General features: G+C 41.3%; 1 protein-coding gene across 5 annotated transcripts in view; it reads right to left on the bottom strand.

The window, feature by feature from the left end:
• The window catches only part of YLPM1 (YLP motif containing 1), a 75,244-nt gene that overhangs the window by 36,907 nt on the left and 21,664 nt on the right, over positions 1-16,673 (bottom strand). The window lies entirely within an intron of this gene.

Here is a 16,673-nt window from a genome sequence, read left to right as displayed (position 1 = left end):
GGAAAGGCAGAGAAACACATACCAGCATAGCATGTTTGGCAAACAGTTTAGCATGGCTGAAAGGAAGAGGAAACAAAGTCTAGGACACCTAGGAAAGGAGAAGGAGTGGAAAAGCAGCACACTAAGAGATAAGGTAAAGAGGCAGGCAAGGGTCAATCTCCAGAAGACCTTGTATACCTCGGTGGCATGGACTACTGGTACACCTCCAATATTCATTCCCCCTTTTTCTACAGTAATTGAGCCTCTCCATTACTAGCTAGACATAAGGATAGCCAGACTAAAAACTCTTTTTCCAAAACTCTCTGGCAGTTGGAACTTTTAGCCATGTTCTGGCCAATGAGCTGAGAGTGAAAATGATTTACACATCCTTCCAGGTTGTAAACTTAAAGGGAAGAACACATCCTTCTCTTCACCATTTTCTTTTTCATGCTGGCTCTGACATGGTGGTGAGGCATCCTGAACCATGTAGATAAGGGCAACATACTAAGAGATGGTAAAGTAACAAATCAGAAGGAACCTGGATTCTTGACACTGTAGAGCCACCATACAAGTCCTGAGAGAGAATAAACTTCTAACGTGTTAAAGCCATGTGACTTTGGATCTCTGTTACAACAGATGAATTAATTCAGCTGGGTAAGGAGTTGGAAATTACCTTAAGCACGTAGAGCCACTAAATATGACGTGATTTTTAAAAGATTTCTCTAGCAGAAAAGTAGTAGATGGATAAGTGGGAAAAGCTAACTGTAGATTGTCTCTACAATTTGAGTAAGTGAAGGTGAAGTCTGTTCTAAGGCAGTGATTGATTTGAGGATGTAAAGGAGGAGGTAAAAGTGAGAGATGTGAAGGAAAGTAAAGCTGATAAATTTTCTAACACGTGGGATTAAAATAATGGAAAAGGAAGAATTTAGGATGGTTCCAAGGTTTTTGGCTTCGGTGATGGTGATGCCTTTCATGCCTCTAATGAGAAATAGAAGGGTTTTTCTTTCATTTGTTAGGGAAATAAATGAGAGTAATAAATTCGGTTTCAGCAAAATATTAACTTCCCATCCCTGTGACATCAGTCTTTGGTGATCTAGAAGTCTTAGTTTCAAAGGGAGAGTGCGTCTATCAGGGGACACAACAATGACTCTATTAAACTCCAGTTCAGACTGCCATCTGGCCACTTTAGGTTCTGAATCAACAAGCAAAAAAGGGAGTTATTGTACTGGCTGGGGGGGATTAATCCTGTCGTTCAAGGGGAAATTGGGTTATTTCTACACAGTGAGGGTGAGGAGTATGTCTGGAATGGAGGAGATCCTCTAGGACACCCCTTAGTACTTCCATGTCCTGTGATTAAAGTCAACAGAAAACTACAATAACTCAATTCAGGCAGGGTTGAGAATAGCTCAAACCCTTCAAAAATGAAGGTTTGGGTCACTCCACCAGACAAGGAACCAAGACCAGCTGAGGTGCTCACTGAGAGCAAAGGGAATATGGATTAAGTAGAGGAAGAAGGCAAGTTATAAATACCAACTGTAATTACATGACCAGTTGCTGAAATAAGGGCTGTGATAGTTACGAATATTTCTTCCTTAACGTTTGATATTAAATGTTTAAATATATATTTATTAGTCAAATATTTTTGATTGATTTTTCTTCCTTATCATCTAACATAAGATGTATTAGTACTAGCTAGCTTTATATCTCAGAATTTAAGTTACAGAATATCAAAGAGGGGATGTAAACCAGCTAGGGAGAATGACGATTTCCCCAAAGACAAAAAAGGGGCTTTATAATCTTTTCTGGGGAAAGGGTTAGAAAATTTCTGGTTGTCCAGGGATAAATGTTTCATGTTAGATACAAAAATCTCCCCTGTGACCCACCCTAATAAGAAACATAGAAGAAAGAAAGAAACATGGCTGGAAAATGTACTTCAGCCCAGCCAAGTTGACACTATATAGAGTCATCGCAAGGAATTAAAAAATACATAAACTCATGCCGCGGAGCAACTAAGCCCATGCGCCACAACTACTGAGCCTGCGCTCTAGAGCCCAAGAGCCACAACTACTGAAGCCTGCGTGCCTAGAGCCGGTGCTCTGTAACAAGAGAAGCCACCGCAATAAGAAGCCCGCGTACTGCAACGAAGAGTAGCCCCCGCTCGCAACAACTAGAGAAAGCCCACGCGCAGCAACGAAAACCCAATGCAGAAATAAATAAATAAATAACGTTTTAAAAATAAATAAATAAAAATAAAAATACATAAAGTCACTATAAACAGAGAGAAGGGGCTACCAGTAGATGAGAATTTTGTTTTTAAATTCTGGAAGACAAAGAACAAACATGGGGCCTCCCTGGTGGCGCAGTGGTTGAGAGTCCGCCTGCCGATGCAGGGGATACGGGTTCGTGCCCCGGTCTGGGAGGATCCCATATGCCGCGGAGCGGCTGGGCCCGTGAGCCATGGCCGCTGGGCCTGCGCATCCGGGGCCTGTGCTCCGCAACGGGAGAGGCCACAACAGTGAGAGGCCCGCATACCGCAAAAAGGAAAAAAAAAAAAAAAGAACAAACATGAGTGGTAACATATGGAACAGGAAGAAGCCGCAGTTTAGAGTGCTGGTAGCAGAGAAGGATACAATCAAAATGGGGCTGGCCTGCCCACAGAAACCCAGAGAGGATCAGGACTCTCAGAATCCAGGGATGCTGGGGAAAGACAAGTAAGACTTGGGGCTAAAATTATGTAAATTAAAATCTATATTCAGAACCACTGATCAGCCTTTCCCTGGTCTTGAATGTCTCTAAATGCCTGAATTTGAGAGTCCCGTAGCGTTAGCACAGTTTTTGCCCTATCACCTAAAGCAAAGTCTGACAATTGGTTAGCCCTCTACATACACACAGGGCTCCCAATCAGCTTCAGTGTCTCCCACTCTTAAACATAAATGGACAACCAGAGATCACAATGTATTTGAGAAATGTCTCCAAAATGAAAAGAAGAGACCAAAGATAAACAGAACATGGATCTGGAGGAAACAGACATAATGCAAAAAAAAAAAAAGAAAAAAAAAGAAAAACAGAAAAGAACTTAAAAAAAAACAACCCTCAAGTTAGTATCCTCAGAGACATTCTTAAAGATACTGTATCAGTAAATTGACAACAATTTGCTATATATAAAAAAGGATCAGGACTTCCCTGGTGGCACAGTGGTTAAGAATCCACCTGCCAATGCAGGGGACATGGGTTTGAGCCCTGGTTTGGGAAGACCCCACATGCCGTGGAGTAACTAAGCCCCTGCACCACAACTACTGAGCCTGCGCTCTAGAGCCCGCGAGCCACAACTACTGAAGCCCGGGCACCTAGAGCCTGTGCTCTGCAACAAGAGAAGCCATTGCAACTAGAAGCATGCACACCACAACGAAGAGTAGCCCCCGTGGGCTTCCCTGGTGGCGCAGTGGTTGAGAGTGTGCCTGCCGATGCAGGGGACACGGGTTATGCCCCGGTCCGGGAAGATCCCACATGCCGCGGAGCGGCTGGGCCCGTGAGCCACGGCCGCTGAGCCTGTGCGTCCGGAGCCTGTGCTCCACAAGGGGAGAGGCCACGACAGTGAGAGGCCCGTGTACCACAAAACAAACAAACAAAAAAGAGTAGCCCCCACTCACTGCAACTAGAGAAAGTCTGTGCAGAGCAATGAATATCCAATGCAGCCAAAAATAAATAAATGAATAAATTTATTTAAAAAAAAGGATCAGAACCAGAACTGTAGAACTGTTTTTTAATTCTCAAAATTTAAAAAAACGCAATAAAAGGATTAGAAGTATCTCAGAAAGTACAACAAAATGAGAGAGAATAGAGACAAATATGATCAATCCAAGAGGTCCAAATCCTACAAATGAAGAGTTCCAGAAAGATAAAAACAGAAAATAAGAGTACATAAATAAATAAATGAAGAAATAGGACAAAGAAATTTCCCAGAGTTAAGAGACTCTAATCTCCAGATGGAAAGGGCCCAGCTCACTAAGTATCCAGTACAGTCAATAAAACTAAACAAACAAAAACCACTATAAAATACTAAAAGAAAACGGATTAAATAAAAAGATTCTGGCAGTAGGGAGAAACCATCTAAAAAGGAAAAGAATCAAAACAGTACAACAGCTACACTAGGTAACAGAAAAAAAGAGGGGGCTTCCCTGGTGGCGCAGTGGTTGGGAGTCCGCCTGCCGATGCAGGGAACACGGGTTCATGCCCCGGTCCGGGAAGATCCCACATGCCGCGGAGCGGCTGGGCCCGTGAGCCATGGCCGCTGAGCCTGCGCTCCGCAACGGGAGAGGCCACAACAGTGAGAGGCACGCGTACCTCAAAAAAAAAAAGAAAAGAGAATGCTCGCTGACCCTAAAACCTTGACATTAAACGCTGATCCTAAATTATGTTCCACTTCAGTAAACAGTATATAAACAGTATTAAATAGTATGGTACAAAAACAAACACACATATCAATGGAACAGAATAAAGAACCTAAAAATAAACCCATGTTTATACTAATTCATGATGAAGGAGCCAAGAATATAAATACAATGGAGAAAGGATAGTCTCTTCAATAAATGGTATCGGTAAAACTGGACAGCCACATGCAAAAGAATGAAACTGGACTATTACCTTACACCATACACAAAAATTAACTCAAAATAGATGAAAGAAAAACAAATAGATGAAAGACTTGAGTGTAAGACCTGAAACCATGAAACTCCTAGAAGAAATATAGGCAGTAGGCTCCTTGACATAGATCTTGGCAATGATTTTTTGATTCTGTCACCAAAAGCAAAGCAACAGGGACTTCCCTGGTGGTGTAGTGGTTAAGAATCTGCCTGCCAATGCAGGGAACATGGGTTTGAGCCCTGGTCTGGGAAGATCCCACATGCCGTGGAGCAACTAAGCCCATGCATCACAACTACTGAGCCTGCAAGCCATAACTACTGAGCCCACGTGCCACAACTACAGAAGCCCATGCACCTAGAGCCTGCGCTACACAACAAGACACCACAATGAGAAGCCCACACAACTCAACGAAGAGTAGCCCCTGGTCGCCACAACTAGAGAATAGCCTGCGTGCAGCAGTGAAGACCCAATGCAGCCAAAAATAAATAAAGTAAATAAAAATTTTTAAAAAGCTCACTTAAAAAAAAAAGCAAAACAACAAAAGCAAAAATAAAGTGGGACTACATCAAACTAAAAAGCTTCTGCACAGCAAAGCAAACCATCAATAAAATGAAAAGGCAGCCTACTGAATGGGAGAAAATATTTGCAAATAATGTATCTGATAAGGGGCTAATTCCAAAATATATAAAGAACTCATACAACAGCAAAAAAAGAAACAATATGATTTTAAAATGAGCAGAAGATCACAGACACTTTTCCAACAGACAAATGACATTTTTCCAAAGAAGATACACAGATGTCTTTCCAAAGAAGATACACAGATGTCTTTCCAAAGAAGACATCATGAAAAGATGCCCTACATCACTAATCATCAGGGAAATGCAAATCAAAACCACAATGAGATAGTACTTTACATTTGTTAGAAAGGCTATTATCAAAAAGACTAGAAATGGCGCTTCCCTGATGGTGCAGTGGTTGAGAGTCCCCCTGCCAGTGCAGGGGACACGGGTTCGTGCCCCGGTCCGGGAAGATCCCACATACCGCAGAGCAGCTGGGCCCGTGAGCCATGGCCGCTGAGCCTGCGCATCCGGAGCCTGTGCTCTGCAATGGGAGAGGCCACAACAGTGAGAGGCCCGCATACCGCAAAAAAAAAAAAAAAAGACTAGAAATAACAAGTGTTGGCAAGGATACAGAGAAAAGGGAATCCTTGTGTACTATTGGTAGGAATGAAAACTGGTGAAGCCCACTATGGAAAACAGTATGAAGGCTCTTCAAAATATCAAAAATAGAACTATCATATGACCCAGCAATTCCACTTCTGGGTATTTATTGGAAGAAAATGAAAAAACTAACTCAAAAAGATATATGCACCTCCCCCCAACCCCATGTTCAATGCAGCATCATTTACAATAGATGAGGTATGGAAACAACCTAAGTGTCCATTGATGGATGAATGGATAACGAAGATGTGGTATATACATTCAATGGAATATTATTCAGCCACAAAAAACAATGAAATCTTTTCGTTTGCAACGATATAAATGGACCTGCAGAGCATTATGCTAAGTGAAATAAGTCAGAGGAAGACATACTGTATGATCTCTCTTATATTTGGAATCTTAAAAAAATTTTAATTAATTAAAAAACCAAGCTCATAGATATGGAGAACAGACTGATGGCTGCCAGAGGCAGGGTATGGAGGTGGGAAAAATGGGTAAACTTTTTGTTTTCTTTTGTTTTTTAGTTTACATAAATTATAATAAAAATATATTCAACCTCAAATTATATATCCAAATTACTAATCAAGTGTGAGGTTAGATTAAAACATTTTCAGGCATGCAAGGGCTCAGGAAACTCCAACCCACAATTTCTTAGTTGAGCATGCGCTCCAGGAAAAGGAGGCACTAAACCACAAACTGGAAGCCATGAGATTCAGTAAACAGTGAATCCAATCTAGAAGGAGAGTCAAGGGAAATGCTGGAGTAACAGCCATATGACAGATCTTGAGAGCAGCAAACCAGCCAACCAGCCCAGGCAAAAGCAAGAGAATGCATGAATCTGGGGGAGAGATCTCAAGAGAAAAAGAGATGTTGCTTTTGAGACTGGAGTTGGAGGATTATTTTAAAGATGCTGTAAGAAGAGGGACTTACCTGGTGGTCCAGGGGCTAAGCCCGCGTGCCACAACTACTGAGACTGCGCATCACAACTAGAGAGCCCACATGCCACAGCTAGAGAGAAGTCTGCGTGCCACAACTAGAGAAGCCTGTGTGCCACAACTAAGAGCCCATACACTGCAACAAGATCCTGCGTGCCACAACTAAGACCCAATGCAGCCGAATAAATAAATAAAATATTTTTTAAAAAAGATGTTGCAAGAAGAAAGGCAATTGGAAATTCTAAAAAAGTTATTATGCTAAAGGAAATGTAATCACAGTACACCGCTTGCCTCTATGAACATTATTTACTGAATGAAATAAATATATTGGGCAGATGGGGTTAGAGAACAGTATAAGAACTAAACTTTTATCTATCAGAATAGGAAGTAAACATGTAGTATCTAATGTATAAGTATACATGTATAAGTCAAGAAAGGAGCAACACATTATTTAGTGATATGAAGGTAACTACCAAAAGAAACAGCTAAAGAATTAAAAGATGTCATTAGGAAACACATCTAGGGTGGTTTGGGGCAGTGGGTGGTTGTTTATCTTGATTTTTAAAAAACTATGTGTATGTATCACTTTGATAAAAATGTAAAATGTATTTCTTTAAAAGACACACAGAGAGTGTTAGCCCTAACCAGGAAAAGGGCTTCTTCTGAGACTACAAGAAAGATAAGGATGGCAACTTAAGTAATGGTAAGGCCTGGAAGTGAGTTTCACTGGGCCTGAAAGCCTTGATTCTCTCTGTGAAGCAGGAAGCTAAATGAAAGATACAAAGAGAAATAATAATGTTTGCTAAGACGGAGAAAGCAGCATTAGCACAGATGGTCTATGCAAAATAGTGAAGGCTTGACACAGCTATTGTTGGACAAAGAGGAAAGGAGCTGACCAGGTGCTTGACAAAACTATGTCACAGGGAACTCCTGGTTAGGATTCTGAGCTTCCACTTTGATCCCTGTTCAGGGAACTAAGATCCCACAAGCTGCGTGATACAGCCCCCCCAAAAACAGGTACGTTGCAATGCTAAAGATAAAGACCACATATTTATGAAGGAAAAAAAGTATGCCATTTCAGGTTTTGTGATGATTTTGTTCCTTTTCTTGAAGTTACATTTATTAATTCAAAGTGTCTGAAATAACACCTTAGGTCATTAAAGATATGTAAAGTCATCTGTTTTGTATTGAATTCAGCAATTTTTAGTTCATGTAAGTGATAAGACTATATATAATACACAAGTCAGTATAAGAACACTTTTCAACATGTTAGCTAGTGTTATAATCAAATTCTGAATATGAATGAACTGCTTTCCAACTAAACTGTGAATGCCTTGAGAATTTTACCCATAACTAAGACATTCTGACGTAAGCAACATTTATTGAACACCTACTAATTGTCATGTACTGTGTTAGTGCTGGAAATAAACTGATACCTAGCCTCAAGGAGTTCACAGTCCATAAGAAGAATGAAACAAGTAAATCAACAGTTAGAACAGAATTCGAGAAATATGGGGCATGTTGGTCTTGCTCACTTAAGTATCCCCAATGTCTGACTCACTGAAAGATCTCGACACATAATTATAGAAGTGTCATCCCCAGGGCAGGAAAAGTAGGAATTGATAAAGCAAAAAATGACAGAAAGGGGATTCCAAACAAGGAAAAGAGCATATGCAAAGGCCAGAGGGAAGGATAAAGAAAGCAGGAGGCACTAAAAGGTGTGAAGATATAGAAGAAGTGAACATGGCAGAAAAGTTGTAAAACGTAATGAACTCACTTCTGTAAGCCTCATGCCTGCATATATAATATGCAGTGTTTATGAAAAGGTAGGGTGCTTTGCTTTTAGATTTAATTGTTGACCAGGAGCCAAGGGTCATCATTTTATTTTTATTTGGGGAGTCAGAATATGTTAAACCAATTGAAATATACTTTCAACACTACATATAAATGGAAATTAGTTATCAATACTGCACTTCAAATTTTTCAAAGTTCAAGGATGTTAAAAATGTCAGACTATCAAAACCTTTTTGATTTATAAAAGTAAAGAGCTTTTAGGCCTTTGGCATAAATATATTAAGAGATACTCATATTAAACATATGTACGAAAATAAGCCATCTTTACATCAACACAATGAACTACTATGACCTTTTTAACATATAAAAACGTACTGGAAATAAAGTACAAACGTAGTATACATTCACTAAATACAACCACACAAAAACACACGCATTGTACATTGGTTAGATGAAAAGAAAAAAAGACAAATATCTGGTGTTTAAATATTTTGAAAAATTTTGCTTGTACAGTTAGGTATTTCATAAACTTCTAAAAAATAATATCCCTGAAACTAGGTATGAAACCATTAGAACTAGGTATAAAAATTTCAAAACTTGATACAAAAAATATACTCCAAATTGGGTACAAAAACTTAAAGAGGGATGCAGAAATACAAATACCCTTAAACAAGATAATGTCTGATTATCACAATATATAAACACATTCACATCAGCAGACCACGGTAATTACAAGATTTTAAATTCTGGAATCAAATTCCTGCCCTTTTAGTTTTCATGTGAAATAATGCCATTTTCTAATATGTATAACCAAGATCCTAAAATCAAAATTCCGAAGAGAAATAATCACTATAAACAGAAAAAGCCATGGCAAATGGAAGCATTAAGAAAAATTATGGTGTTCATAGTCCCTTGTTAAACCTAGTAAGACAGCTACAGAATGGAAGAGGTCACAATTCCAATCCTAAAACTAATCAAAAATAGGTATAACTGATCAGAAGCCTTGATATTATTAAAATGTCAGTTCTTCCTCAACATGGTCAATAGAGTCTATGCAATGTTCAGCAAAATTCCAGCGGTTTTTTGAAAACTGACAAGCTGCTTCTAAACATTACATGGGAAACAGAAAGGACCAAGAATGGTCAAGACAATCTAGATCAGGGGTCAGCAAACTACGGCCCAGGGCCAAACCCAGTTAAGACTGACTTTTAAAACATTTTTATAGGTTAAAAAAGAAAGAAAGAAAAAAAGGAAGAAAGAAAAATATTTGACAGAGACCAAACATGGCCCACAAAGCCTAAAAATATTTACCATTCAGCCCTTCACAGAAAATCCCTGATCTAGAAACATAGAACTGGAGGACTTACACTAAGAGATATCAAGATTTATTATGAAGCTACAGTAATTAAAACTATTTGACACTGGTGCAAGGATAGACAAATAAACCAAAGTAACAGAGTCCACAGACAAATCCACATATATAGTCACTTGATTTACGATGGAGACACTGTAAAGTAGTAAGAAAAGGATGGCTTTTTCAATAAATGGTACTGGGGTCAACTTGATAGCCATATGGAAAACAATGAACTTTACCCTACCTCATACTATACATTAACAGAAAAATCAATTCTATATGGATTGTTGATTTTAAAATAGAAAGGTAAAACAATAAAAGAAAACAAATACAATAATGTATTTATGGCCTTGGAGTAAGCAAAGATCTCTTAAACAGCACATGAAAAGGCACTAACCATAAAGAAAAGATCAATAAATTAGACTACTAAATTAAAAAAATCAAGAATTTCTATTAATCAAAAGATACCACTGGGCTTCACTGGTGGCGCAGTGGTTGAGAGTCCGCCTGCCGATGCAGGGGATACGGGTTCATGCCCCAGTCCGGGAAGATCCCACATGCCGTGGAGTGGCTGGGCCCGTGAGCCATGGCCACTGAGCCTGCGCGTCCGGAGCCTGTGCTCCGCAATGGGAGAGGCCACAACAGTGAGAGGCCCGCGTACCACAAACAAACAAACAAACAAAAAAAGATACCATTAACCCTTGGGGTTCATTTGGGTTCACTGGAATCAATTATAGTTTTTGAGTTTTTTAAAAACAGTTCTATTTGTAAGGATTGATATTTCATGACTTTTTTCTTCCTACAGGCTTTCCTAAGAACAAAGAGAAAATTTACTTTTTGAAAAATAGAATGAAGTTTACATTATCTTGCAATTACCATATAGGTCCACTGAATTCTTTCATAAACCTAAGATACATTATGGGATCTTCTTTCTATATATTGAAACATTTTGTGATCTTCTTATCCTAGAATTCATTATTACTCATCATTCCTTATCAATTATCCCCAACTATGCTAAAGATCAAAATACAAAGACAACAAAAGAATGATAGAATTGTAAAATAAGCTGTCACCCCTCCTTGCATTGCCCTAAATATTGCAGCCTGCTTTTAGGCTTCATTGAGCACAACTGAGAATTCAGAAATTTTCATTTCCTGACAAAGAAAAGTGACAGAGAAAGTTGTGTCAAAATTATTAGACGGGCCTTCCCTGGTGGCGCAGTGGTTAAGAATCTATCCACCAACGCAGGGAACACAGGTTCAAGTCCTGGTCCGGGAAGATCCCACATGCCGCAGAGCAACTAAACCCGTGCGCCACAACTACTGAGCCCACGCTCTAGAGCCCACGAGCCACAACTACTGAAGCCCGCGTGCCTAAAGCCCATGCTCCATAACAAGAGAAGCCACCACAATGAGAAGCCCACGCACTGCAATGAAGAGTAGCTCCCGCTCGACAGAACTAGAGAAAGCCTGCACACAGCAACGAAGACCCAACGCAGCCAAAAATAAAATAAATAAATAAATTTATTTTAAAAAAATTATTAGGGCTTCCCTGGTGGCGCAGTGGTTGAGAGTCCGCCTGCCAATGCAGGGGACATGGGTTCGTGCCCCGGTCTGCGAAGATCCCACATGCTGCGGAGTGGCTGGGCCCATGAGCCGTGGCCGCTGAGCCTGTGCGTCCGGAGCCTGTGCTCCGCAACAGGAAGGGCCACAACAGTGAGAGGCCCGCGTACCGCAAAAGAAAAAAAAATTATTAAATGAATCAAAAGATAAATGCAGAGACAGCTACACTCTAGGTCCTAATAAAGATGTGAAATTAATCATACAAGCAAAATCTCTGACCATGAGTCCTCGGATGACAATATCCTAGATGAATATTCTCAAACTCAAGACAGATGAGTGAACAATATATTTCTAAGGACAGAAAGGAAATGTGGTATCATCATCCAGTTAGTTATTAAACAGGAAAGACTTCATCACGTATTTTTGGCAAGAACCTGGACCATTCTGCTTTGCTAAAAGAATATGTGACAGAATTATTTCATCTTCTATAATGTTTGTGTGTCAAAATTTACTTGATGCAAAGAGTTTTACTCTTTTAAAATTTTTAGGGGCTTCCCTAGTGGCGCAGTGGTTAAGGGCCTCCTGCCAATGCAGTGGACATGGATTTGAGCCCTGGTCCGGGAAGATCCCACATGCCACAGAGCAACTAAGCCCGTGCGTCACAACTACTGAGCCTGCGCTCTAGAGCCCACAAGCCACAACTACTGAGCACACGTGCCACAACTACTGAAGCCCACACGCCTAGAGCCCATGCTCAACAAGAGAAGCCACCGCAATGAGAAGCCCACGCAACTCAATGAAGAGTAGCCCCCGCTCGCCGCAACTAGAGAAAGCCTGCGTGCAGCAACGAAGACCCAACGCAGACAAAAATAAATAAATTAATTTAAAAAAATTTAATTAAAATTTCTAGTAAGTTGTTTTCATTATGCCTTTGTAAAATTACTTTTAAATTAAAAAAATAAAAAGGTTCCAGGACTTCCCTGGTGGTCCAGGGGGTAAGACTCCATGTTCCCAATGCAGGGGGCCCGGGTTCAATCCTGAGTTGGGAAACTAGATCCCACATGCATGCCGCATTTAAGAGTTCATGTGCCGTAACTAAGAGTCCACAACTGCAACTAAGAAGCCTGCGTGCTGCAACTAACAGCATGCTGCAACTAAAGACTGCGCATGCCGCAACTAAAACCTGGTGCAGCTAAAATATAAATAAATTAATTTAAAAATATATATATATATATATATATTTTTTTTTTTTTGGCGGTACGTGGGCCCCTCACTGCTGTGGCCTCTCCCGTTGCGGAGCACAGGCTCCGGATGCGCAGGCTCAGCGGCCATGGCCCACGAGCCCAGCTGCTCCGTGGCATGTGGGATCTTCCCAGACCGGGGCACGAACCCGTGTCCCCTGCATCGGCAGGCGGACTCTCAACCGCTGCGCCACCAGGGAAGCCCCTAAATGAATATTTCTTTAAAAGTTCCTATGGACCATCTAGATGGTAAAGTGAAGACTACTTTCTTTTAGTATACTGAAGGATAAGAATGCAAAAAGTGCTGCAGAGTGAGAAATAGTCAAGACAATCTAGACATATGAACTGATATCTAGTATATATAAAGGACTCTTACAAACCAATAAGGAAAAAACATAACCCAACAGAAAAACAGGGAAAAGACTTGAGTCAGCATTTCATAAAAGAGGAAATCCAACTGAACGAAAATCAAATGGAATGGAAGTCAATCTCATTCGTCATCAGGGAAATATAAATTAAAGCCATATTACAATACCACTAGACATCCACCAAGATTGCTAAAATTTTAAAGTTTAATAACACCAAGTACTAATGAGGATACAAAAAAACTGGAATACAGAAACACTGGTGGTGAGAGTGTAAACTGACACAACCACTTTGGAAAACTGTTTGACGATATCTCTCAAAGCAGAACATATTTGTACTCATGACCAAGCAATTCCCGTCCTTGGCATATATCTAAACAAAATTAAACACACACACACACACACACACACACACACACACACACACACACACACACACACACACACACACACACACACACACACACACACACACACACACACACACACACACACACACACACACACACACACACACCCAAAGGGACATATACAGCACCAAAGACACAAAGCAGTGTTTTTCATAATAACCACCAAAAACTTAAATGACCATCAATATTAGAATGGATAAACAAATTGTGATATATTCATACAATAAAATACTGTAAAGAAATGAGAATGAGCGGAGATCACCTTCCTCCCCACAGATACACCAGAAATACAGCTACACGTGGAACAACTCCTACAGAACACCTACTGAACGCTGGCAGAAAACCTCAGACCTACCAAAAGGCAAGAAACTCCCCACGTACCTGGGTAGGGCAAAGTGGAGAGACTGCCGCACAGAGGATCGGTGCCAACCGGCACTCACCAGCCCGAGAGGCTTGTCTGCTCGCCCGCCGGGGCGGGCGGCGCTGGGAGCTGAGGCTCGGGCTCCAGTCGGAGTGCAGGGAGAGGACTGGGGCTGGCAGCATGAACACATCCTGAAGGGGCTAATGCGCCACAGCTAGACGGGAGGGAGTCCGGGAAAAGGTCTGGACCTGCCGAAGAGGCAAGAGACTTTTTCTTCCCTCTTTGTTTCCTGGTGCGCGAGGAGAGGGGATTAAGAGCGCTGCTGAAGGGAGCTCCAGAGACGGGCGCGAACCACGGCTGAAAGCGCGGACCACAGAGACGGGCGTGGGACGCTGGGGCTGCTAACGCCGCCACGAGGCCTGTGTGCGAGCGCAGGTCACTGTCCACGCCCCCCTTCCAGGGAACTTGTGCAGCCCGTCACTGCCGGGGTCCCGGGATCCACAGACGGCTTCCCTGGGAGAACGCACGGCGCGCCTCGGGCTGGCGCAATGTCACGCTGGCCTCGGCCGCTGCAGGCTCGCCCCCGCACTCCGTGCCCCTCCCTCCCCCCCGGCCTGAGTGAGCCAGACTCCCCACAGCGGCTGCTCCTTTAACCCTGTCCTGTCTGAGTGAAGAACAGACGCCCTCCGGCGACCTACACACAGAGGAGGGGCCAAATCCAAAGCTGAGACCCGGGAGCTGTGAGAACAAAGAGAAAGGGAAATCTCTCCCAGCAGCCTCAGAAGCAGCGGATTAAAGCTCCACAATCAACTTGATGTACCCTGCATCTGTGGAATACATGAAGAGACAACGAATAAGCCCAAATTGAGGAGCCAGGAGTCAGTGCTGTGCCTCTGAGGTGGGAGAGCCAACTTCAGGACACTGGTCCACAAGAGACCTCTCAGCTCCACATAATATCAAACGGCGAAAATCTTCCAGAGATCTCCATCTCAACACCAGCACCCAGTTTCACTCAACGACCAGCAAGCTACAGTGCTGGACACCCTATGCCAAATAACTAGCAAGACAGGAACACAACGCCACCCATTAGTGGAGAGGCTGCCTAAAATCATAAAACGTCCACAGACACCCCAAAACACACCACCAGACGTGGACCTGCCCACCAGTAAGACAAGATCCAGCCTCATCCACCAGAACACAGGCACTAGTCACCTCCACCAGGAAGCCTACACAACCTACTGCACCAACCTTAGCCACTGGGGACAGACACCAAAAACAATGGGAACTACGAACCTGCAGCCTGCAAAAAGGAGACCCCAAACACAGTAACATAAGCAAAATGAGAAGACAGAAAAACACACAGCAGGTGAAGGAGCAAGATAAAAACCCACCAGACCTAACAAATGAAGAGGAAATAAGCAGTCTACCTGAAAAAGAATTCAGAATAATGATAGTAAAGACGATCCAAAATCTTGGAAATAGAATAGACAAAATGCAAGAAACAGTTAACAAGGACCTAGAAGAACTAAAGATGAATCAAGCATCAATTAAAAACACAATAAATGAAATGAAAAATACTCTAGATGGGATCAATAGCAGAATAACTGAGGCAGAAGAACGGATAAGTGATGTGGAAGATAAAATAGTGGAAATAACTACTGCAGAGCAGAAGAAAGAAAAAAGAATGAAAAGAACTGAGGACAGTCTCAGAGACCTCTAGGACAACATTAAATGCACCAACATTCAAATTATAGGGGTTCCAGAAGAAGAAGAGAAAAAGAAAGGGACTGAGAAAATATTTCAAGAGATTATAGTTGAAAACTTCCCTAATATGGGAAAGGAAATAGTCAGTCAAGTCCAGGAGGAACAGAGAGTTCCATACAGGATAAATCCAAGGAGAAATACGCCAAGACACATATTAATCAAACTGTCAAAAATTAAATACAAAGAAAACATATTAAAAGCAGCAAGGGAAAAACAATAAATAACACACAAGGGAATCCCCATAAGGTTAACAGCTGATCTTTCAGCAGAAACTCTGCAAGCCAGAAGGGACTGGCAGGACATACTTAAAGTGATGAAGGAGAAAAACCTGCAACCAAGATTACTCTACCCAGCAAGGATCTCATTCAGATTTGATGGAGAAATTAAAACGTTTACAGACAAGCAAAAGCTGAGAGAGTTCAGCACCACCAAACCAGCTTTACAACAAATGCTAAAGGAACTTCTCTAGGCAAGAAACACAACAGAAGTAAAAGACCTACAATAATGAACCCAAAACAATTAAGAAAATGGGAATAGGAACATACATATCGATAATTACCTTAAATGTAAATGGACTAAATGCTCCCACCAAAAGACACAGATAAAGTAAGGGGATGGAAAAAGATATTCCATGCAAATGGAAACCAAAAGAAAGCTGGAGTAGCAATTCTCATGTCAGACAAAATAGACTTTAAAATAAAGACTACTAGAAGAGACAAAGAAGGACACTACATAATGATCAAGGGATCTATCCAAGAAAAAGATATAACAATTGTAAATATTTATGCACCCAACATAGGAGCACCTCAATACATAAGGCAAATACTAACAGTCATAAAAGGGGAAATAGACAGTAACACACTCATAGTAGGGGACTTTAACACCCCACTTTCACCAATGGACAGATCATCCAAAATGAAAATAAATAAGGAAACACAAGCTTTAAATGATACATTAAACAAGATGGACTTAATTGATATTTGTAGGACATTCCATCCAAAAACAACAGAATACACATTTTTCTCAAGTGCTCATGGAACATTC

This window comes from Mesoplodon mirus (genome assembly GCF_964341445.2).
Source record: "Mesoplodon mirus genome assembly, chromosome: 4".
In the NCBI taxonomy this organism is placed as follows: Eukaryota; Metazoa; Chordata; class Mammalia; order Artiodactyla; family Ziphiidae; genus Mesoplodon; species Mesoplodon mirus.
The sequence above is the reverse complement of the archived record's forward strand: the minus strand, read 5'-3'. Positions and strand labels throughout refer to the sequence as shown.